This window comes from Heptranchias perlo, chromosome 4 (assembly GCF_035084215.1).
Source record: "Heptranchias perlo isolate sHepPer1 chromosome 4, sHepPer1.hap1, whole genome shotgun sequence".
Lineage (NCBI taxonomy): Eukaryota > Metazoa > Chordata > Chondrichthyes > Hexanchiformes > Hexanchidae > Heptranchias > Heptranchias perlo.
The window spans coordinates 14194071-14218469 of NC_090328.1; the positions used below are offsets into that span (position 1 = coordinate 14194071).

At 42.3% G+C, this 24399-nt stretch overlaps 1 long non-coding RNA gene across 1 annotated transcript in view; it reads right to left on the reverse strand.

The window, feature by feature from the left end:
• Positions 1 to 300: 300 nt before the first annotated feature.
• The window catches only part of LOC137320426 (uncharacterized), a 29632-nt gene continuing 5533 nt past the window's right edge, over positions 301 to 24399 (reverse strand). Inside the window, exon 2 of the long non-coding RNA XR_010962514.1 lies at positions 301 to 1270. This is a non-coding gene — a long non-coding RNA (uncharacterized lncRNA). The remainder of the gene's footprint in view (positions 1271 to 24399) is intronic.

A 24399-nucleotide genomic window follows, 5' to 3' on the forward strand; every position in this document is an offset into this window, starting at 1 on the left:
GGCTCTTCTTCGAAATAGCACCATGGGATCTTTTACGTCCGCCTGAGAGGGCAAACGGGGCCTCGGTTTAACATCTCATCCAAAAGTTGGAACCTCCGGCAGTGCTGCACTCCCTCAGTACTGCACTGGAGTGTCGGCCTGGATTTTGTGCTCAAGTCTTAGGAGCAGGGCTTGAACATCTGAGCATCATTGCCTTGTTCATTGTTGCAGCATTAACTTTTGTACAATGTGTAATTGGTACCCTGTTGAAATAAATCATCATCTTTATGCATGTATTTTATAAAATTGTTTGGTCAATGATTTCTTGTTTGGGGAATTGAGGATATTTATTGATTAATATTTTGTAAGATTTTTTTTAATTTTAGTTTAACAACAACTTGCATTTATATAACATCCCGAGGCGTTTCACAGGAGCAATTATCAAACAAAATTTGACACCGAGCCACATAAGGAGATATTAGGACAGGTGACCAAAAGCTTGGTCAAAGAGGTAGATTTTAAGGAGCATTTTAAAGGAGGAAAGAGAGGTAGAGAGGTTTAGGGAGGGAATTCCAGAGCTTAGGGCCTAGGCAGCTGAAAGCACATTCGCCAATGGTGGAGCGATTAAAATTGGGGATGCGCAAGAGGCCAGAATTGGAGGAGCGCAGAGATCTCAGAGGGTCGTAGGGCTGGAGGAGCTTACAGAGATAGGGAGGGGTGAGGCCATGGAGGGATTTGAAAACAAGGATGAGAATTTTAAAATCGAGGCGATGTCGGACCGGGAGCCAATGCTGATCAGTGAGCACAGGGGTGATGGGTGAATGGGACTTGGTCCGAGTTAGGATACGGGGCAGCAGAGGTTTGGATGAGCTCAAGTTTATGGAGGGTGGAAGATGAGAGGCCAGCCAGGCAAGCATTGGAACAGTCAATGGGATTAATGGACGAATAGTGCAGCTCGAGGGGCTAAATGGCCTACTCCTGTTCCTATGTTTCTATAGACAAGAGGAGGAAAAGCTGCCACTGAGTTTGAAACCACAGCTATTGATGACAAGCAGATTGCACCAATACTCCAAACTCCTTGACGGGCTAAGAGGATTCTGAGGTTCATCTTCTAAATAGTGCCGTTCAATTGAAGTCATTTGGTTGGCTAACCAAATAAAAGTGCCAGTGGCCTGATCCAAATGAATACTTTCCTTTTTTTTATGAACGCCCAGCTGGAATAAGTGACTTAAGAACAAAGCCTTCCACTTTGCGAGAGCCTTTTGCCAGTGTATTTAGCCCCACGTTGAGTCTGTGGAAACACAAAGAAGCAATATAATGGCTCATTGCCTTTTATGTACCATTGAGGCGAGAACTAATTCTAAGACCTCAGTTTAATGGGAGATTGTGAAACAACAACACATTCGTACTAAGTGCCAGTAATTTGTTCCAAAAGTTTATAAAATACCTGTGACTGCCGATGTCTGTTGTTACAGATTTTAATTGATTTTATCCAGTTCTTTGTTCTCTGTCAAACACAATACCATTACTATTCTGCAATTTATATTAAGGGACATTAATAAACGTTTTCTTTCAGGTTTCCTCTACCTTCATTTCTAATGGGGTGAAATTGCTCTCAATCGTATTTATAACAAATTGTATAATAGAGACCCTGGGGTTTACTTACACAAATCTCCAAAGGTGACAAGACAAGTTGATAAGGCTGTTTTAAAAAAAAGCATAAGGGATCCTTGGCTTTATACATAGAGCAAAGAAGGTTAAGGGGAAATTTAAAAGAGGCATTCAAAATTATGAGGGATTTTCATAGAGTAAATAAGGAGAAACTGTTTCCACTGGCAGGAGGGTCGGTAACCAGAGCACACAGATTTGAGATAATTGGCAAAAGAACCAGAGGGGAGATGAGGAGAAGTATTTTTACACAGTGAATTGTTATGATCTTGAATTCACTGCCTGAAAGGGTGGTGGAAGCAGATTCAATAGTAACTTTCAAAAGGCAATTGAATAAATACTTGCAGGGCTATGGGGAAAAGGTGTGACTAATTGGATAGCTCTTTCCAAAGAGCCGGCACGGGCACTATGGGCCGAATGGCCTCCTTCTGGTGCTGTATGAATCTATGTTTCTATGAAAAGAAAAACTCGCATTCATCCTCTCACTATCATCATTCAGTGAATTTACTTTTGTTATGTAGCCTAGCAGTGCACTGGCTTTAAAGTGAACAGGTTAACGCAGGCATTAAAATAGCAAGCGTAGGAATTTCACAAGAGCACTGCGACGTGCACATTACAGCTACAGCTGAGGGCAATTTCACCCCATAAATTCCCAACAGCACTGAGCTAATTCTCTCCCGTGCTTTCCTTCAGTATCACTGACTGCAATGAGAAAGGAACAAAAAAGATTACTGTCATCTGGAGTGATCTGCCAAACTGCTACTGGAGGTTTTGCTTTTTAGAAATTTGCCATGCTGTGGCAGGCGGCTCTCTCTCTCTTATTCATTGCGTACAAGAAGTTTATCCCCACAACTTGTAATTGTACAGGAAAGATAAATTTCTGATTTGAAGAGCCAGTCCTTTTAAAAGTCAAAGGGGTAGATCTAGACTTTGTGCGATGGTGTAAAACAGGTGATAGTGAATCGGCAGCTCGTTTCACAGCTTTCCCCCTTTTAATTTTCATTGACTCCAATGGAAATGAAAATTGAGAGAGATGTAAAACAGGGCTGCCGATTCACTAATAACTCGGTTTACGCCATCGCACTAGGTCTAGATCTAACCCAAACAGTTGTAAGTAAAGTATGAGGAACACTGACATGTCCCAATAAAAACAGAAAATGCTAGAAATACGCAGCAGGTCTATCAGCATCTGAAGACTTCTGGAACTGAAACTGAGCGAATCCCACCTGTAACATCAACCTGTCTCTTCTCTCTCCAGACCTTGTGTGTTTCCAAAGATTTCCAACACTTGTGGGGTTTTTTTTCTTTTTATTAGGAACATAGGAACATAGGAACAGGAGTAGGCCATTCAGCCCCTCGTGCCTGCTCCGACATTTGATAAGATCATGGCTGATCTGTGATCTAACTCCATATACCTGCCTTTGGCCCATATCCCTTAATACCTTTGGTTGCCAAAAAGCTATCTATCTCACATTTAAATTTAGCAATTGAGCTAGTATCAATTGCCGTTTGCGGAAAAGAGTTCCAAACTCCTACCACCCTTTGTGTGTAGAAATGTTTTCTAATCTCGCTCCTGAAAGGTCTGGCTCTAATTTTTAGACTGTGCCCCCTACTCCTAGAATCCCCAACCAGCCGAAATAGTTTCTCTCTATCCACCCTATCTGTTCCCCTTAATATCTTATAAACTTCGATCAGATCACCCCTTAACCTTCAAAACTCTAGAGAATACAACCCCAATTTGTGTAATCTCGCCTCGTAACTTATTAATATGCTTTGTTCTATTCTGTCCCTTTCTGATGATTTTGTGATACTGGCCCGAAGAAATAACTGAACCCGACTATTAGGAGACTGAATCACCGTTAATAACTGACCGGCGTGAACCCAGAGGTGATTTGGCATCCCTCGTGCTTGTTAATTCAGCTTTCCAAATTGATTGACCAATATTGTCGACAATTGTCGGAGATATCCAACTAATTGACTGATATGGGCACCATAGACTATGTCTTTTAAACACAAAGTTTCGCAACTATTTAATTTTTAAAAGACGCTCTCATGATGAGACTTTCTGATTTTGACAAGAATCAACTGCTGCTCAGATTTCCCTCTTACGTTGCTTGGTGGGTACGAAACCAAAATCCGTAAAGATGAAGGTATATCGTGGCCCTGTGTTCTGGCTGTTGGACTGTGGATAGTTTCAAGGAGAATATTTTCAATCGGAGCAGTTAATACACGAATGCTCAACACCGTGACTGCCTTGCTCTGTGCGTGAGTTTTAGGCAGTTGTTAACCCATTTAAAATTAAATTAAAATAAAATTTAAATTAAATTAATAGCTGCCTAAAAATAGCCCACTGAGGAAACTAGAACGAGCGCATTAAGCATTCGGTACACGGACTTCACTGAATGTACCCCAGAGTCAAAAGATCGGCTGCATTTTAAAACCATCTTCTTATTAACTTCAAGACACTGAGATCTCGTGAACAGACGCCAATACCTTCAAACTGAGCTCGTCAAATAGTAGCAGACAAATGCTGAGCAATTCTTATGAAATTACTTTATCCATTATTTGAATCGAGGTATTAGCCTGTTTAAAATACTCTGTGACATGAAGTGCATCTCATTTACTAAAGTGTCTTTGAGAATGGGCCAAACAAGCTAAGGATTGGTTAAATAAATTCATGATCAATAAAATGATCAGACTTTTATGGCTTTGACCAAATCTTTATTTTTTTTTAATAGTTTTAATCAATGCTAATTCGTGTTAATAAAACCTGCTGCGATCTGTACTGTTTAATGTTTAATTTTTTTTTAAAGTCTTGACGAATCTCTCATCTCTCTTAATTTTTTCAATTAAAAATGAAGCTAACCAGAAATGCGGCTTTGCTGTAAATATTTCAGTGATAAAACATCGTTTATCAATTCTGCCACAACAATAAAGTTTTGTTTTAGTTGATGAAGTACCCTTTGACCTAAATATAGTGGCACAAACAGGAAATGCTTAGAATTATGGGAAGTCTGAAGAGCTGAACAAAAAACGCCAGAAACTGGACAAAGAAAATCCATTCATTTTTTTTTTCGAAAAGTGAAAATGAAAACTTGACAACTTGAATCTTAACTGCCTGAGTATGGATTTTAGACAACTGACGGGAAACAGGATCTGAGATGTGGATGATCTTCTCTCTAACCCTAAAGCTACAACAATAGGGGTAATCGTTTAGCATCGCTTAAGAACGTCCGAAATGCTGACATTCTGAAATATAACTCCCAGTGCCACGAGTCAAAATCAGTCTATTTGAAATTGGCTCCCAGATTACCATAACACAGTTCCAGGTATCATTCAACCTTAGAGGAGCGCATGTACAGAAATAAGCAGCAAGACCTGATAATATTCGAAGGTAAAATTAGGCACTTGCAAAATCAGACATGGGCAGTCATTAATTTCAATATCCGATTACTAATCGATTTATAAATGGTCCGTGTCCGTTGGCTGAGGCAAGTTTTAAGAGAATTCTTGAGTTTATTCTGCTTTGGCAGAACATTAGCTGCACTCTGTGTAACATGTGTTAGCTGCGTTTTTTTTTTCTGAAAGGATTTTTTTTTTGTCGAAGGAAAGCTCTAGGGAAAGTTTTAGCCCACAGAGGAAACACTGAAAGCTGCAGGACCTCTGGAGCTGGGCGTGTTACAGATTTCTGCATCGGGCAACCTCTCTAATAATAACCATCGTGCCAGAAAAAAAAAAGAGGAGGAAATTGCTTTGCACTCTTGAGGAAAATTGACTCGGAACGTTTGTGTTATTAAATAAAACAATATTAGCAATTATTTCATTTCTCTCAGTTAAAACCAACCGTTGAAAGAAAAAAAATAATTGTTTGTTTTTCCTTTTTTTGGCCCGGTAGCATAAAGCAATCGTTCTTTTCTTTCTCTCTGAGAGAAATATTACTGCGGTCAAGGAGAAAAAAAAAGGCAAGCTTTGCCCCCTTTGTAGTTGACCACCGAAAAGAGAGAGCTGCATCTGCTTATTCTCAGATATTAAACTCAGTAAAGGAAAAGACATCTAAGGCCTGTGAATGGGAAGGCCTTTTTAAAGCTACTCCTGTATCTACCTTAACTGGCTCGGAGAACAGAGCCCATGGCACCAAGTGACCCATTAGAGGGAGACTGATAGTGATCAGCTCAGACAAACTGTGGGCTCCTGACACAGTCACTTCAAAGGCTTACTTGCTTAATCAACATTAAGTCATCATTTTACCTCAGATAGTGACAGCTGTCCACAATCTATTTGTTTCCAAACAGATTTAAAATCGTATGTTTTTCGTGTCAGAAGTTGGCAAGCTTTGATGCTCCTGCCCGATTAAAAAAATACCGGCATATTTTTGGGGGTTAAAAAAAAATAAATGATAAACAAAATGATCGCCTTTGAGAAAAACAAACACAATTGACCTGAGGGTGTTTTGGCCTAACTCTCAGGCCTTTTATTTTCAACTGCACCAGACTCTAGTATCTTCTAATAGGCCTCTTGGGACAAGGACAGGACATACTGTTGTTCTGTAACCCAAGTAAAAAAGATATGGGCAGATCCATTTGTTGTGTCGGTGCTCAACTCAGCTTCCATAAAGAATTGGCTGCCCAGAACTTGGCTTCAGCTGTTGGGTGGCCAGGCATTGTAAAGAGGGGGGTTAGTACAAAGAGGTTTGTTGGTAATTTGTACTAAAACACACAGACGGAGGCATAAACTTCAAAAGAACTGAAATCCCAGCACTCTTTCATGTTTTCAAAACCTTAAATGTTTAGATCACAAAAAAAACCTGTATTGTTAAATTAGAGGATGTTTAAAGAGTGTGCGGTACATTTAATCCTATTTAAGCTGTGCAGTATAGAACTGTGGAATTTCTTCCCCAACAATTATTGCACAAATCTTTAGCTGGATACGCACAGAAACTGGAAGTTTATTGCATCACCTCATTACATGACTGTGAAGAGAACACTTTGTGAAAATTAACTTCTGAGCACGAAGTATTTTGTGCAAAGCTTTTTGCATTCAGACCGCAGAGTATTTACTAAGCGATCAGTCTGTTCGATGACTCGTGATGGAAGCCAATGCATAGCTCTAGCAAACTGCTAAAGTATCAAACTAAAGTACAGAACTTAGAGGATGAACAGGAACTCTGAAAATATGAATTAAAGGGATCGCTTCAGTTTTATTTCTCGTTACTTCAGAACTTGCATTGAATTTAATATTGGGACCAGCATAATTTCTTTTTTGCTTTATATTTTCTGGGTTTAATTTATCAGTTATTATCAGGAAATTGCATGCTCCATTTATGTGTGACTCTGCAAAAAGTGCACATCAAAAATTAACCAGATTTTCACATTTCTTCTTAGGAGCCTAACAAATGTACGGAAGAAACTAAATATCAATTGGGGGAAAAAAATCATGAGAATTCTTTCACTGATATTTGGTGAGAAAGATAACCAGTTGACATTCAGTTTATCCTTGATTTAAAGTCCATATTTTTTGACTTAAGCGGTGCATGGAATATAGTAGCAAATTTGCAACGAAGTCCGAAAGTAACAGATTAGTTCTTCGTGATGTGAACTTTGCTTTAGCCAAGTCTCCCCAGAAAGTTTGAGGTTATTTTGATATACATTTAGTCACATAAAGGGTGTAAAGGCCCACGAAAATCACTGACATAATTCACACGCAGGCTCATGAACTGCTTCTCAGAAATTGAACTGAATTTGGAGATACTAGCCAGGACTTTGAGGAGACAGGAATTTTTTTTTTCAAAAAGAATTACACTCAATTTTTAACATTTTTGGATGACGTTAGCAAAAGGACTTACACTTGCGTAGCTTGGCAAACAAAAGTGATCTACTGTACCTTAAAACACTGCCAAAATATAAAGTGGCTGACCCTCGGTCTTGAGAATGGATCAATATCGCGCCATCATTGTCTTTAAGTTGCGTGAGGCACAGCTTCTTGAAAGAACATAGGAACAGGCGTAGGCCATTCAGCCCCTCAAACGTGTTCTGCCATTCAATTAGATCATGGAAAAAATGGAATTCAAATTCTCATGGTGGAATTTGAACTCACATTCTACTGGATTATTAGTCTTGAATCTCTGGATTACTAGTCCAGTAACATGACCACTATGCTACCGTACCCACACTATTCATTCTTTAAAAAAAATATTTTTTACTTAAACTACTAATAGATTTTTTTTTTAAATTCCCTCGTGATCTTCTGGGACCAACCTCCAAGAGGTTTCCCCTAGACAATTCTGTAGTTATATCGTCATGAGCTTCTTAAACCAGCCCATTCTGAAAATTGCTGGCAGGAATTATTTTGGGGGTTATTTGACGATAGCACTTTTCTCCTTCACAAGACTTTCAAACCTCAAAAAAAACCAACAGGAAAATAGCAACCGTTCCAAACAAGCATTAAAGAGCAGCTTTCCGCACAATTCAGAAAAAGAAACCAGAAAGATGGAATCTCGAATTCTAACCAGAAAATGGTCACCACATCTGGGTCAGAATCTTTGCCCTGGAATGTGGGATCGTGGGGAAAAAAGAAGCGATCCAGATGAACTTCCAAAATCTTAACTGCTGAAAATATAATTTCATTAAAAAAGGATGCTGGTTCCAATTAGGAAGTTTTATTTATTATATTATTTTGGTAATTAAAATGCATTACCAAAGTCAAAAGGACCCTTAGCAACATGTCATAGCTACAGAGATCATCGGACTGCAACACTGGATTGTGTCAGATTCTACTCCACCTCCATAGATGTGTGCCCCCAAACTATATATAAAATATAAAAGAAAGACTTGCATTTATGTAGGGCCTTTCATAACACCCCAATGAAGTACTTTTAAAGTGTAGTCAATGTAGGAAACGAGGCAGTCAATTTGCACCCAGTAAGGTCTCACAAACAACAATGTGATAATGACCAGATAATCTGTTTTAGTGATGTTGGTTGAGGGATAAATATTGGCCAGAACACCAGGGAGAACTCCCCTGCTCTTCTTCGAAATAGTGCCATGGGATCTCATACGTCCACCTAAGAGGTCAGACAGGGCCTTGGTTTAACATCTCATCCAAAAGTCGGCACCTCCGACAGTGCAGCACTCCCTCAGTACTGCGCTGAAGTGTCGGCCTAGATCTTGTGCTCAAATCTCCGGAGTGGGACTTAAATCCACAACCTTCTGACTCAGAGGCGAGAGTGCTAGCCACTGTGCCACTAATGATATTGCTCAGCACCAGAGCATACAACTTGTCAGCCCAATTGGACAGTCTGTGACTTTTGCCATTCATGTTATGGGGTCAGTTCCACTTGTTATGTAAATACCGTCATCCACCAATAGTTGCTAGGAGACATTCCTCTCCATGAGGGGCACTGAGAAAATGCAAGATGCTTTTGCTGTTGTTTTTTTTTTGTAGCCACAGGACATCATCTGGGACTAGAGCTAAAGTGGCATGGAAAGTGTTTGGCACACCTCCTCTCTGTTTGCAAGTGCTCGACACAGGAACGCAAACCGCACTGAAACACTTCATTGTGCTGATTCGTGCATAACACCATCGAGATGAAATGGCACAGGGCCCTTTTGGACCCCTCCAGAGAGAAAAAAAAAATTGCCAAAAGCTTTTTTGTGAAGATAACAACCCTTTAAAAATGTCAGCAGCATTCAGAACGTACGCACAATCAATCTTCCTTAATAAGCTAAAAGATTTCCAATTAATTTTCTACGCCATGAGTAACCTGCCCTTTGATATTATAATGCTGTAATGTAGAAAATATTTAACGATCCATAAATATTTGGTGGAGAGACATAAGTAGGAGTTCAATGATAGACATGAACTTGAGAGCGATTTACAGTGAAGCACTTTGAGACTGACAACATGTGATATATGACACACGCAAAGCAAATGTTTTGTGAAATTATAAACTTTTATATTTTTAGGAGCATATTTCCAATTTGTTGAGAAGAACAGTTGATTCATCAGAGGATCATACAAGTGAATGCCTACATTTCAAATAAAACTATTCACAGGGCATTTAGAAGACACTTTTTATTTTTAGACAAAAATCTATTTTTTGTATATTTTAATTTAAATGAATGACACTTTTTTTCCCTCGCGTTTTAAACCCTGAGATTCTCGAGTAGTGTACTTCCTCATGTATTTGGAACAATGTTACAGTCCAGTTTTTGTTATAATAAGACAAAAGCAAAATACTGCGGATGCTGGAAATCTGAAATAAAGACAGAAAATGCTGGAAAAGCTCAGCAAGTGAGGCAGCGTCTGCGGAGAAAGAAACGGAGTTAACGTTTCAGGTCGAAGACCTTTCGTCAAAACTGTGAGAATTGTTAGAATAAGGTTCAGTATTATTGGAATATGATTCATATAAATGCGAAATTAGAAATATCTATATTATACATTAAGATCCATGACCCATGGTTTGTCTCGATTGTGACACCAATCCATTGAAATGGATGGCTAACATTTATCAAAATGGGTAATGCTGTAAATGGTAACGGCAGTGCCTGCTATTCTTACCACTTCCAGAGGATGGCTCTGTAACCTCCAAACAAAATAAATATCGCTGGAACAGCTGTTATTCTTACTCCCTCCAGGTGTGGTGCTGTAATCTCACTCAGCCTGTTACAGCAAACACAGCTCAAAAGATAAACTGGGTGGGGTTTGTCCACTTCTCCGCTCAACAGCCTCCTTTTAAAGGAAAATTGTGGGTTGGAGAACACAGAAGGACTGATAGCAGGGCACGTTAGCATAGCGGTGACGTTATCGAGCAAGTAATCCAGAGAGCATGAGTTCAACTCCCAGTATGAGAATTTGAATTCAGTTTAAAAAGTCTGGAGAAAGTCAGTAAAAAGTGACCATGAAGCTGTTGGATTGCCGTAAAAACGCAATAGTTTCACTAATGTCCAGTGGGGAAGGAAACCTCCCGTCCTTACCGGGTCTGACCTAAACGTGACCCCAGTCCCACACCAACGTAGTTGACTCTTGACTGCCCTCTGAAGTGGTTTAGCAAGCCCCTCAGTTGCGTCACCACATTCTCAGAGCACCTAGGGATGAGCAATAAACACTAGTCCTGCCAGCGATGCTCACATCCAGCGAATGAAGAAAAGAAGCAGACGATTTTGGCCGCCGTTCCTTCTGACTAACCCACAGGAGCTTGACTTGAATTATTTTTTAAATCGGGTAGAATTTCCATGGTGGTGACGGGAAGGGGAGGGGAGGGGAGTTCCCTGATCCATAACTTTGACAGAAGAGTGGCGGATTTCCCCTAGAAATGGCGTAATCGGCCGATTACCCACCAATCTTACACCGGACCAATGGTAGAAATCCCCTCCGCCGCTGGAAATTCTCGGCACTCGTCTTCTCCAGTGACTCTTACGGAAAGCGATCTTCACCTTTTTTATACAATGGTTATGAGCATCTCCCAGCAGCGATTGCTTCGTAGTTGTTTAAAACCCAATTCCTTTCCCGTTTCAACACCGACAATACAGCCTTGGAATTCTTCTATGTGACACCGGGTGTACGGATGATTAACGCATTCATATAAAATCCCTTTGTCCACTATTTAGTGGAGGTTTTATTCCCCTTAAAATAAATAGGTTAACGCCACCATTAAAACACCGGACAGAGGAATATTCCACGCAATGTTCTATCGTAACATCACACAATGAAGGCAGATACTGTCGGCAGATTTAAGACAGAGAAAAACGGTTACGTAAAGTGCTGATGAAAGATCATCGAACTGAAACCGTAACCCTGCCTTCCTCTCTTACATTCCTTTCTTTTCTACATTACAACAGTGACTACATTTCAACAAGTACTTCACAGCCAATTTGCACACAGCAAGGTCCCGCAATGTGATAAGGACCAGATAATCCAATTTTTAGTGATGTTGGCTGAGGGATAAATATTGGCCAGGACACAGGGGAGGACTCCCAGTGAAACATCCACCTGAGAGGGCAGATGGGGGCCTCGGTTTAACCTCTCATCCAAAAGACGGCACCTCCAGCAGGGTAGGACTCCCTCAGTACTGCGTTGAATTGCCAGCCTGGATTATGGGCTCAAGTCCCTGGAGTGGGATTTGAACCCATAACCTTCTGACTCAGAAGGGGAGCGTGCTGCTACCAGTATACCAAGGCTGACACATTGCAAGGATGTCCAAACTGCAGCCCCCTGGCAATCCGGGCCTTGAAGCCCAGGCAACTCAGTTCTATTTACGCTTATATTTCTTACTCTTTAGTTTATCCCTGTTTTCATTTTGTGGGCCTGTAGACTTGGCGAGGATTGCTTTTGGCGCTGTTGCCTCATAATTGGTTAAATCCTAAATCAGAACACCAAGATCAGTTATCATGAGCAATTTCAGGCATATTAAAGTTAATCTAGGCTGATTATTGGGGACGTAGTTGTAAACATTATATTTGGCCCTGGTGCTCGAGGGTAGATCCCTATGAGGCCAACAGAGACAAAATGCCTGGGCAAATCCTTGGAGTATAGTGTGGTATGTTGTGAAATTTGGGTTAGGCCAGATTGACAGCAATGCCCATTCCTATATCCTTACGTAAGTCCAAGTTCGACACTCTCGTAAGTGCAAGGAATCGTAGGGTTCTTCAGTAAAACCGTACGAGCCGAAACATTTCACGGAGATTTGTCTACCTGTTGCCAGGGATGGAGGAGGAGGAGGAGGAGGAGGAGGGGGGGGAGGCACTGGGCATGCCGTACATCTCTGAAAAGAGGGGGTTACACCAGAACATCGGCAGTCGGCAAGGCCACAGGAGCTGGTCTAATAAATAAAATAAGGCGGGTGGGGGTTCGGATTCTTTAAAAATGTCTTTAAAAAGTACATGGGTAACTGAGCACAAAGCTGGTGGTTCCTATCAGCGTTGTGGGTAAACGACAACTGCTCGTATACATCACTACCTCAAAGAGTATCGGCAGGAACACACGCTGCTGATTCCTGCCCTTATTATATGTAACGCATTCCTCGGTTGTGCTGGGGTGGGGGCAGTGGGGGAGAGAAGGATCAAAACACGCAATCGACACTAATCATTGCAAAGGAATGCAGTGTGAGGTTATGTTTGCAGCAACTACAAAGACCCAGCTCATGAAACCAGACCGCAGAGTTTTTGTTTTTTTCACTTCACAGCTTTTATTCAAAGGAGGCTCCCTCGTCACCCATGTAACAGTCCCTCGTTCAAAAGAGCAAGGGAGGGTGTGTCAATGTGGCTGGCCAAACATTTGCATACCCCCCAATATGCCCGTTAATTTAATATTTTATGCCTTGGGCTAGTATTAGCAAAGAATCACATTGCTGCAGGTTTCTGTTACAGCAGGTAGAGAGCATCTGTGGAACTGAGGGAACGCTGCACTGTCGGAGGTGCCGTCTTTCGAGCGTCTGCCCTCTCAGGTGGACATAAAAGATCGCATGGCACTATTGGAAGAACAGCAGGGCAGTGCTGCCCGGTGTCCTGAAATTTTTTTTTACCCTCAACCAACATCAGTGAAAAAACAGATAATTTGCTCGTGATGTCATTGCTGTTTGTGGGATCTTGCTGTGCGCAAATTTCCTGCTGCGTTTCCTACATTACAACAGTGACTACACTTCAACAGTACTTCATTGGCTGTGAAGCATTTTGGGACATCCTGAGGTCATGAAAGGCGCTATATAAATGCAAGTCTTGCTGCAGCTGTGATGGAGCATCGTTGTGTTGGCAGCAGTGCGCAGGACAATAGTGTGTTCGGAGCAGTGTGCAGGACAATAGTGCAATCAGAGCAGTGTGCAGGACAATTGTGTGTTGGAAGCAGTGTGCAGGACAATAGTGTGTTCGGAGCAGTGTGCAGGACTATAGTGCAATCAGAGCAGTGTGCAGGACAATTGTGTGTTGGAAGCAGTGTGCAGGACAATAGTGCAATCAGAGCAGTGTGCAGGACAATTGTGTGTTGGAAGCAGTGTGCAGGACAATAGTGTGTTCGGAGCAGTGTGCAGGACTATAGTGCAATCAGAGCAGTGTGCAGGACAATTGTGTGTTGGAAGCAGTGTGCAGGACAATTTTAGCTATGAGAAAAGATTGGATAGGCTGGGGTTGTTTTCTTTGGAACAAAGGAGGCTGAGGGGAGATTTAATTGAGGTGTATAAAATTATGACGGGACTAGATAGAGTGGATAGGGAGGACCTATTTCCCTTAGCAGAGGGGTCAGTGACCAGGTGACATAGATTTAAATTAATTGGTAGAAGGATTAGAGGGGAGCTGAGGAGAAATTTTTTCACCTCGAGGGTGATGGGGGTCTGGAACTCACTGCCTGAAAGGGTGATAGAGGCAGAAACCCTCAACTCATTTAAAAAGTACTTGGATGAGCACTTAAAGTGTTGCAACCTTCAGGACTACGGACCAAGTGCTGGAAAGTGGGATTAAGGATAGCTCTTTTTCAGCCAGCACGGACACGATGGGCTGAATGGCCTCCTTCTGTGTCATAACTTTCTATGATTCTATGATTCAATTGTGTGTTCAGAGCAGTGTACAGGAAAATAGTGTGTTCGGGGCAGTGTGCAGGACAATAGTGTGTTGGGAGCAGTGTGCAGGACAACAGCCTGTTTGGAGCACTGTGCAGGACAATAGTTTGTTCAGAGCAGTGTGCAAGACAATAGTGCAATCAGAGCAGTGTGCAGGACAATAATGTATTCATAGCAGTGTGCAGGACAATAATGTATTCATAGCAGTGTGCAGGACAATAGTTTGTTCAGAGCAGTGTGCAGGACAATAGTGCGATCAGAGCAGTGTGCAGGACAATAGTAAGTTGGGAGCAGTGTGCAGGACAATAGTGTGTTCAGAGCAGTGTACAGGACAGTAGTGTGTTCGGAGCAGTGTGCAGGACAATAGTGTGTTTGGAGCAGTGTACAGGATAATAGTGTGTTCGGAGCAGTGTACAGGGCAATAGTGTGTTCGGAGCAGTGTACAGGGCAATAGTGTGTTCGGAGCAGTGTACAGGGCAATAGTGTGTTCGGAGCAGTGTACAGGGCAATAGTGTGTTCGGAGCAGTGTACAGGGCAATAGTGTGTTCGGAGCAGTGTACAGGGCAATAGTGTGTTCGGAGCAGTGTACATGACAATAGTGTGTTGGGAGCAGTGTGCAGGACAATAGTGTGTTTGGAGCAGTGTACAGGACAATAGTGTGTTGGGAGCAGTGTGCAGGACAATAGTGTGTTGGGAGCAGTGTACAGGACAATAGTGTGTTGGGAGCAGTGTGCAGGACAATAGTGTGTTGGGAGCAGTGTGCAGGACAATAGTGTGTTGGGAGCAGTGTACAGGACAATAGTGTGTTGGGAGCAGTGTGCAGGACAATAGTGTGTTGGGAGCAGTGTGCAGGACAATAGTGTGTTGGGAGCAGTGTACAGGACAATAGTGTGTTTGGAGCAGTGTACAGGACAATAGTGTGTTGGGAGCAGTGTGCAGGACAATAGTGTGTTGGGAGCAGTGTACAGGACAATAGTGTGTTGGGAGCAGTGTGCAGGACAATAGTGTGTTGGGAGCAGTGTACAGGGCAATAGTGTGTTCGGAGCAGTGTGCAGGACAATAGTGTGTTGGGAGCAGTGTACAGGACAATAGTGTGTTGGGAGCAGTGTGCAGGACAATAGTGTGTTGGGAGCAGTGTACAGGGCAATATTGTGTTTGGAGTAGTGTACAGGGCAATTGTGTGATTGGAGCAGTGTACAGGACGATAGTGTGTTCGGAGCAGTGTACAGGGCAATTGTGTGTTGGGAGCAGTGTGCAGGACAATAGTGTGATTGGAGCAGTGTACAGGACAATAGTGTGTTGGGAGCAGTGTACAGGACAATATTGTGTTCGGAGCAGTGTGCAGGACAATAGTGTGTTGGGAGCAGTGTGCAGGACAATAGTGTGTTGGGAGCAGTGTACAGGACAATATTGTGTTCGGAGCAGTGTGCAGGACAATAGTGTGTTGGGAGCAGTGTGCAGGACAATAGTGTGTTGGGAGCAGTGTGCAGGACGATAGCGTGTTCGGAGCAGTGTGCAGGACAATAGTGTGTTGGGAGCAGTGTGCAGGACAATAGTGCGATCAGAGCAGTGTGCAGGACAATAGTGCGATCAGAGCAGTGTACAGGACGATAGCGTGTTCGGAGCAGTGTGCAGGACAAGCGTGTTCGGAGCAGTGTGCAGGACAATGGTGTGTTCGGAGCAGTGTGCAGGATGATAGTTGTAAACAATTTTACAACACCAAGTTATAGTCCAGCAATTTTATTTTAAATTCACAAGCTTTCGGAGATTTTCTCCTTCCTCAGGCAAATGTTTGCCTGAGGAAGGAGAAAATCTCCGAAAGCTTGTGAATTTAAAATAAAATTGCTGGACTATAACTTGGTGTTGTAAAATTGTTTACAATTGTCAACCCCAGTCCATCACCGGCATCTCCACATCAGGATGATAGTGTGTTTGGAGCAGTGTGCAGGACAATAGTGTGTTGGGAGCAGTGTGCAGGACAAGTGTGTTCGGAGCAGTGTACAGGACAATGGTGTGTTCGGAGCAGTGTGCAGGATGATAGTGTGTTGGGAGCAGTGTGTTCTAGGTAGTTCCACAGTCTGTGGCCTGTCTGGAAACTTCCCCCATCGAGGTTACAAGACCCTCCTTAACCCGTTCTCAGGCCATCCGATTCCCCAATGCTTCATTCCCCAACTGGCAAAGAACACTTAAAATTATCACTTAGTGCCTCGAACTCCCTGCAGATTTGACTGAGATAACATTTAAACATCAATAACAAGCCTGCGATATTTGTAGTCCCCTGGGTCCGTTTGTTACTGAAATCCTTGTCTCATTTCTGCAAAAAAGGAAAATGCACCAGCATTAGTTGGGGGGGGGGGGGGAGGAGGAGGAGGGGGGCTGTGCACGGGCAATTCTAACACGTCTTGCATTACTGTTCACTTTTTATAAATTTTTAGGGGTTAAAAAAAAAATTTAAATCCTCTGTGGCTTAGCAACGCAGACTGTCAGGGTAAGTCTAAGTCCGTCAATTGACAGAGTTCAGGCTAGCAGAAAAATTAAATATCATCTGAAAAAGTTTCCCATCTAAATCAGAACAAGGGCTGTTCTACCCATTGGTATTAAAAGGACGTAGACTTGGGGGGGTTTCAGTACCTGAAACACCCAGCTCCCACAGCGTCGGCACGGCAACCAACTGCGGGAACCTTCAGCTGTGGGACTTGCTACAGTACAAACTTTTGTGAATGAATTTGTCTTTCTAGATCCGTTTTTTTTTGTTTAATTTATGGATTTAATTTACAATTTCAGGTGTCCGTCATCGCTCAGTGGGTAGCAGCCTCCTCTCTGAGTCAGAAGGTCTTGGATTCAAGTCCTGCTCCAGAGACTTGAGCACAAAATACAGTACTGAGGGAGTGCTGCACTGTCAGAGGAGCTGCCTTTCGGATGAGACGTTAAACGTCTGCCCGCTCAGGACCAGTAAAAGATTCCGTGGCACTATTATGAAGAAGAGCAGGGGCGTTCTCCCCTGGTGTCCTGGCTAATAATTATCCCTCAATCAACATCACTAGAACAGGTTATCTCGTTGCTGTTTGTGGGACCTTGCTGTGCGCAAATTGGCTGCTGTGTTTCCTACGTAATAAATGACTACTCGTCAAAAGTACTTCATTGGCTGTAAAGCACTTTGGAACATCCTGAGGTCATGAAAGTTCTCTCTTAAGCGTATTCCGAATTAGATGATACCATCTATGTAATGGAAGGGACACTACAGTCAGCGTCAGTGCCACTGAGGTAAGAGGGGGGTGGAAATTAGCCAGCGATGCTATGCAGCAACCCCTGTCTGGAAGTGCAGGTGTGTGAATGTCATGGTGAGGAGGACAAGATCAGGCTACATTGCGATGCCCTTCCAGTTCAATAGCCTGGCAACACTCACCGTTTAGGCTCGCACAAGAAACAGTGGTCACTTGGGCAAGGTACAGGATGCTGCCTGACAGCTGTGGAATCATGCGCCCGCAAGGCGTTCAGCAAAGGAGGAAAAATAAATACGTGAATAAATAAATACCTGGTAAACTCCCTGACGACAGACACGTTTAAAAAATTATAATTCATTTTAAAACTTCCTGAACATAAAATAAGTTGTCTGACAAATCGAATGTAAATTTGCCCAAAATTTGCCTGTTACTATGTAATAGCACTCAGACTCCTTACTCAATATTCTAGTCAACACTGATAAAAGTTGGTCAATATTAATGAACTTTATAGAATCGTACAGCACAGAAGGAGGCCATTCAGCCCATCATGCCTTGCCGGCTCTTTGAAAAAGCTATTTCAATTAGTCCCACCTCCCTTGCTCTTTCCTCATAGCCCTACAAATTTTTACCTATTCAGGTATATATCCATTTTATATTCAACAAAAGTTTCCTTCTTTTTTTTAATGCGTTTTGCAATTAAAATTAAATGCTTTGACTATCTTGTGAGAGAATCCATTTACATTCATTCATCATTTAAATGTTTGACACGTAATGAACGATCCATATTGGGAGGCAAAGGGCCATCAAATGATTGAGCTGCACTCGTTTCTGCCTTGCACTATGTTTCCTCCTTGCGGGTGATTCTCTGGGGCGGGTATTATGTCTTCTTCTAAATCAGGAGACTTGCTCTGGCCCTGAACGGGGAGATGATGAACGGGTATGCACCAAACAAGCCAACCCCAGGCTTGTACCCTGAACCTGCTCATGGAGGAATTCCTGCCACCTAGTGGCGGCTAACATTAGCTACATGAAGCTGACAACTTTTCTTTCAAACAACCACCACCGAGCACTCAAATCATAGATGCTGACACATTAGAGGTCTGTCCTTGGCAGTCGTACAAAAGGCGTTTTATGTATTTAAGGAGATAAAAAGAGATTGTGTTTGTGTACTGGCTGCGCTCTTTGTGATTCTACCTTATAACGTAGAGCGATTGTGAACAGATGTTGCAGGTGGACAACTGGCACGCTGGAATAATCAACCCAGCTATAAAATAAGCAGAGAAAATCCCTTCAAAGGGAAGGGGAGAAGATAACTGAAACACGAGACACAACTATCTCATCCCATAAACTGACTTCAACAATCCCAAACTCAACACACGGGCTGGGGAGAGGCCAATGAGATTTGTTTTTAACCATCGACTGCCCTGTGGCCTCCACTGTTCAAAATGCACGAGGATTACGGTTACTCCAGAGCTGCCTCTCTCCTACCTGGTGTCGCTGAGCTTCATTCCCAAGCCCTGCTGGTTTTTTGACCACGAGACCATTCAAAGTAGGTTCTGTTTTGATATTCTGTGCGTAAACCCCACACTACCAGATCATAAACTGAAAACTGGACAACAAAAACTCAGACTAAATGATAAAACGGAAAACCGGGCTTTTGCGTTGGTTTACATTTATGATAAATATAAACGGATAGCCTGCTCCAAAAATGGACAGGTGGCAACTCCAAACTGATGCGAAAATAATTTAGACAATACAGAGACCATGAAACAGTTACACCTAAACAGTATAATCCAACTCAATACCCATAATTAACACGATAGTAAAGTTTTTTGATATCATGACCAAACGCCAGCTAGTGTTACCAACTCTGGCTGGACGTATTCCTGGAGGTTTCATCACATGACCTCCTGCCTCCAATTGCCCCGCCCATGTCAAACAGCTTTCTCCCCCCCCTCACCATCTCCAATATTTTTATAACTAATAAATGAAAAAGTTGAAAGAAGTTGGAAAAAAAAACTCATGACTGTTTTAATGCCCCTGTGATTTTTCTCCTGGGCTGCCCGCAGCAGTGTCCTGGAGATTAATCTTCAATTCCTCGAGACTCCAGGTCAATCCTGGAGGGTTCACAACCCTAACGCCAGCTAACAGAACTGATGCGATCTCCTCAATGACAGCCCCAAACCGCTGGCCCCCATTCCCCATACAGTCACTACTAAAATTCGCTCGTCACAAGGACCCAACACAAGGAACCCAGATTACTGACTGAGCTCACACAACATCAGCTGCCCTTTCTGTCTCCATAACATCCTCGTCAGCTGAGTTAGCGCACTTAGCTTTTGTTTTTTTTTCTCTCTCCTCACTAACATTTTTTTTTAAATGTTAAAACAGTAAATGCCAGCAAAGCACAATAGGGGTGGCTTTAAGCCCCAAGTTGGGGGCGGGTGGGAGTTGAAAACAGTTGTTTTTTGGGTCGCGACTGCAACCCGGCTTTATTTCCGGGCTGATCGTGGGTGTGTAAAAGTACAGGCTTCCCACTGGGAATGCAAAGTCCGAAAATTTTGCAGTTGCGACCCAAAAAAAACAACTATTTTCAACTCCCACCCCCCTCCCAACCCACCCGTTCTTGGGGGTTAAAATCACCCCCATTGTCTGAAAAGTGAAGAGACACATTAAAGTTGTGAGTGTCTACCTGCAAGCTTAACTTATATTAATTTCTACTGCGCATTGCAAGTATGTTGTGGTTTGTTTTATTTTAGGTTTACGGCATTTGCAGCTCTTGATGTTTAATCTCCAGAGCTGATGAAATGCTTTGTGTCTCTTAACAGCAATTTATAAACAGAATACCAGTGGGGCAAACTCAAGGAGCTCCAACATAACTGATTATGTATTATAGAGTCGGCCATTTGGGCTCCTCTCAGACAAATGGCATGTGACACATTGGAACCTGTGTGGCATCCTCTATTTATAAGATGTCTGGGTTAATGGGGGGGAACCGTAAACAGCAGTCGCAGTGTATCAGGGAACGGTGTGATAAGGACCTGCTCCTTTCTACAGGCCAACCACCAGTCTGACACTTCCAGGACCCATTTTATATTACTGTCTCTGGTACAAACAAGTTTCTGAGCCTCCGCCGATTAGGGTTTTCTGTCAATGCTGGCATCGCAAATATGCGCGATGATTTGGGAGCAGGAGGTTTTATATAGTTTAAATTGGTCCAAATTTCCTTATTCCCCCCCCTCAACCCACCGTCCCCTAAAATACCGACGTTATCACAACAAGCAGAACTGTGAGGTCTCCTGTAGTGTGTTCCAATTCTTAAACGATTGAAAAAAATCTTGTAACATTAGATCATTGCAAGATCGATTTCAAATAAACCCTTAAAATTAGATCGTTGCGAGATCAATTTCCAATAAACCCTTAAAATTAGATCATTGCGAGATCAATTTCCAATAAACCCTTAAAATTAGATCATTGCGAGATCAATTTCAAATAAACCCTTAAAATTAGATCATTGCGAGATCAATTTCTAATAAACCCTTAAAATTAGATCATTGCGAGATCAAGTTCCAATAAACCCTTAAAATTAGGTCATTGCGAGATCAATTTCACATAAACCCTTAAAATTAGATCATTGCGAGATCAATTTCTAATAAACCCTTAAAATTAGGTCATTGCGAGATCAATTTCAAATAAACCCTTAAAATTAGGTAATTGCGAGATCAATTTCAAATAAACCCTTAAAATTAGGTCATTGCGAGATCAAGTTCCAATAAACCCTTAAAATTAGGTCATTGCAAGATCAATTTCAAATAAACCCTTAAAATTAGATCATTGTGAGATCAATTTCCAATCAATCCTTAAAATTAAATCATTGCAAACATAGAATCATAGAAAATAGGAGCAAGAGTAGGCCATTTGGCCCTACGGGCCTGCTCCACCATTCAAAATGATCATGGCTGATCATCTAACTCAGTACCCTGTACCCGCTTTTTCCCCATGTTCCTTGATCCCTTTAGCATTAAGAAATATATCTATCTCCTTCTCGAATACATCTAATGACTTGGCCTCCACTGCCTTCTGTGGTAGAGAATTCCACAGGTTCACCACCCTCTGAGTGAAGAAATTTCTCCTCATCTCGGTTCTGAATGGCACACCCCGTATCCTGAGACTGAGATCCCACCATTTCCAATAAATCCTTTATTTTTTCCATCCCAGTTAAACTTAGTAATGAAATATCCTCTTAAGCTCCCGGGTTGACAGAAAGCGTTCTGCTGTTCCTCAGATGGGAACCTGCAGCCTCTGCGGTGGTTATTGCTGAAAAGCACACATTATAGTTGCACTTACATGTAGAATACGGCCGCTCCATGTTCCACTTTTACGCTGTGATCTGAGTTAATTTTAGTGCATGTGCAACCTCCTCACAGCAAACACTGAGATTACACCAGCAAATGGCGTGAAGTTGTTATGATCTGGAATGCGCTGTCTGAAAGGGAGGTGGAAGCAGATTCAATAGTAACTTTCAAAAGGGAATTGGATAAATACTTGACAAGGAAAAATTTGCACTACCGCTTCACTCTTTGCATTGAAAAAAAACCCAGTTCCTGACATAAGTTCTAAATTTACCTTTGCACCCCTGATTTAAAATGTACGGCACAACTTTTGTTTCACGAAATAGCTGCCCTGGCTGGCTACATAAGAACAGGCACTGGCACTTCAAAGTAACTCACTGTACGAGACTTTTGAGAGACAAGAGAAGGCATGTTTATAAATACAAGTCTTTCTTTTTCTTTTAAATGAAATCATACAATCGTACCAACAACAACAACTTGCATTTATATAGCGCCTTTAACATAGTAAAACGTCCCAAGGCGCTTCACAGGAGCGTTATCAAACAAAATTTGGTCAAAGAGGTAGGTTTTAAGGAGCATTTTAAAGGAGGAGAGAGAGGTAGAGTGGCGGAGAGGTTTAGGGAGCTTAGGGCCCAGGCAGCTGAAGGCACGGCCACCAATGGTGGAGCGATTAAAATCGGGGATGCACAAGAGGCCAGAATTGGAGGAGCGCAGAGATCTCAGAGGGTTGTAGGGCTGGAGGAGGTTACAGAGATAGGGAGGGATGAGGCCATGGAGGGATTTGAAAACAAGGATGAGAATTTTAAAATCAAGGCATTGCCGGACCGGGAGCCAATGTAGGTCAGTGAGCACAGGGGCGATGGTTGAACGGGACTTAGTGCGAGTTAGGATACGGGCAGCAGAGTTTTGGATGAGCTCAAGTTTACAGAGGGTGCAAGAAGGGAGGCAGACCAGGAGAGCATTGGAATAGACAGTGGTGCGAGTGCTAGCACTGAGTCAGGACAGCCCTATTAATTGGCCCCAAGTAACCACAGCTTCATATAACTTAAAAAAAAACATATTTTGCCCAAAAATGTGATCAAATTTCTAAAATGTGTTCCTGAAGGCAATTGGCTGCATGCCTCAAAAGCTTGAGCAATAAAAGTAGGAGAATTGAGTCAGCATTATACTTGAGTCGGGATTGTGTGTGCTTTAAAGAGGAAAAGTCTTATTTTTTTTAAATCATTTTTATTTTTGAATAACTTTTGTACTGGCTCAGAGGAGCTACTGAATCTAAGAGTTTGATGGAGCTGAATTGGTACACCCCATGTCTAAATGACACGGTCACTCAAGCATGCAATGTTAATAACGGGATTTATTTCTTATGTTCTTACGGTCATTCAGTTCCCTCCCACCACTTAGCTCAGATCCCCAAATGCATCTCATCAGCACTTACCATTTATACAGAAATCTCTTTATAAATCTTAAGCTTCGGGAATGTTAGTCATTTTCAGCATCGCATTTTGGGTGAGGGAGAAGTGAACAGCATGTTGAGCGTCACAACATAGGGTAGGTACAGGGAAACTATTTCCTCTGATGGGGGAATCAAGAACGAGGGGGACAGAATCTTAAAATTAGAGCTAGGCCATTTGGAGGGAAATCAGGAAGACATTTTTCACACAATAGGTATTTAATATCTGGAATTCTCTCCCTCAAAAGGCGGTGGGATGCTGGGACAATTGGAGCTTTCAAGACTGAGATCGGTAGATTTTTGTTAGGTATCAAGGGATATGGAGCAACGGTGGGTAAATGGGGTTGAGGTACAGATCAGCCATGGCGGAGCGGGCTTGAGGGGCTGAATGGCCTACTCCTGTTCTTATATTCCTCATAGAGTCATGCTCCAACAGCACAGAGAAAACTCCAAGTACGGGGGATTTCACACTGCAGGATCAGTTCAGCCCATTTGATCTCCGAGTACCAACCCTACTGTTTTCCCAATTCAACCTTTTAACATCCACCTCAGGAGGCAGATAGGGCCTCAGTTTAACATCTCATTTGAAGGGTGGAACATCTGAAAGTGCAGCACTCCGAAAGTGTTAGAGCAGCAGTGTGTTTACATAGTAAAATGTCCCAAGCTGCATTAAAGAAGCACCTAAATTGTTTGCTCAAATCACGCTGTGGGGCTCAAACACACAATCTTCTGACCTTGAGGAGAGAGTGCAACCAACTGCACTAATATCAAACTGTAGGAGTAAGACAAAGGGAGTCAGGTTCAAACTAGTAAAATGCAACTTTAGGATTGATATCAGGAAGTTCTTCTTCATGCAAACAGTCATCAATGTGTGGAATAGACATCCAGATAGAGTTGTGGATGCAGAGCCCTGGAACCATTCAATAAACAATTGGACGCTACAATGAGGGGATATTGGACTCTGGACGGATGATCTAACCAAATGGGCCAAATAAACTTCCTCATGCGTAATTATATTGTGATCTTGTGACACTGATGATTTTAGACCTGGCAGATTCATTAATGTTACTAGTAAGTTCTGTTCAGTTGTATCTGAATATCCATTCTGAAGTAGTCCCTTAGTCTTATGTATGAATCAAGTTGAACTCTCCATCAAGACAGGGAGCAGGAAGTGGTTTAGTG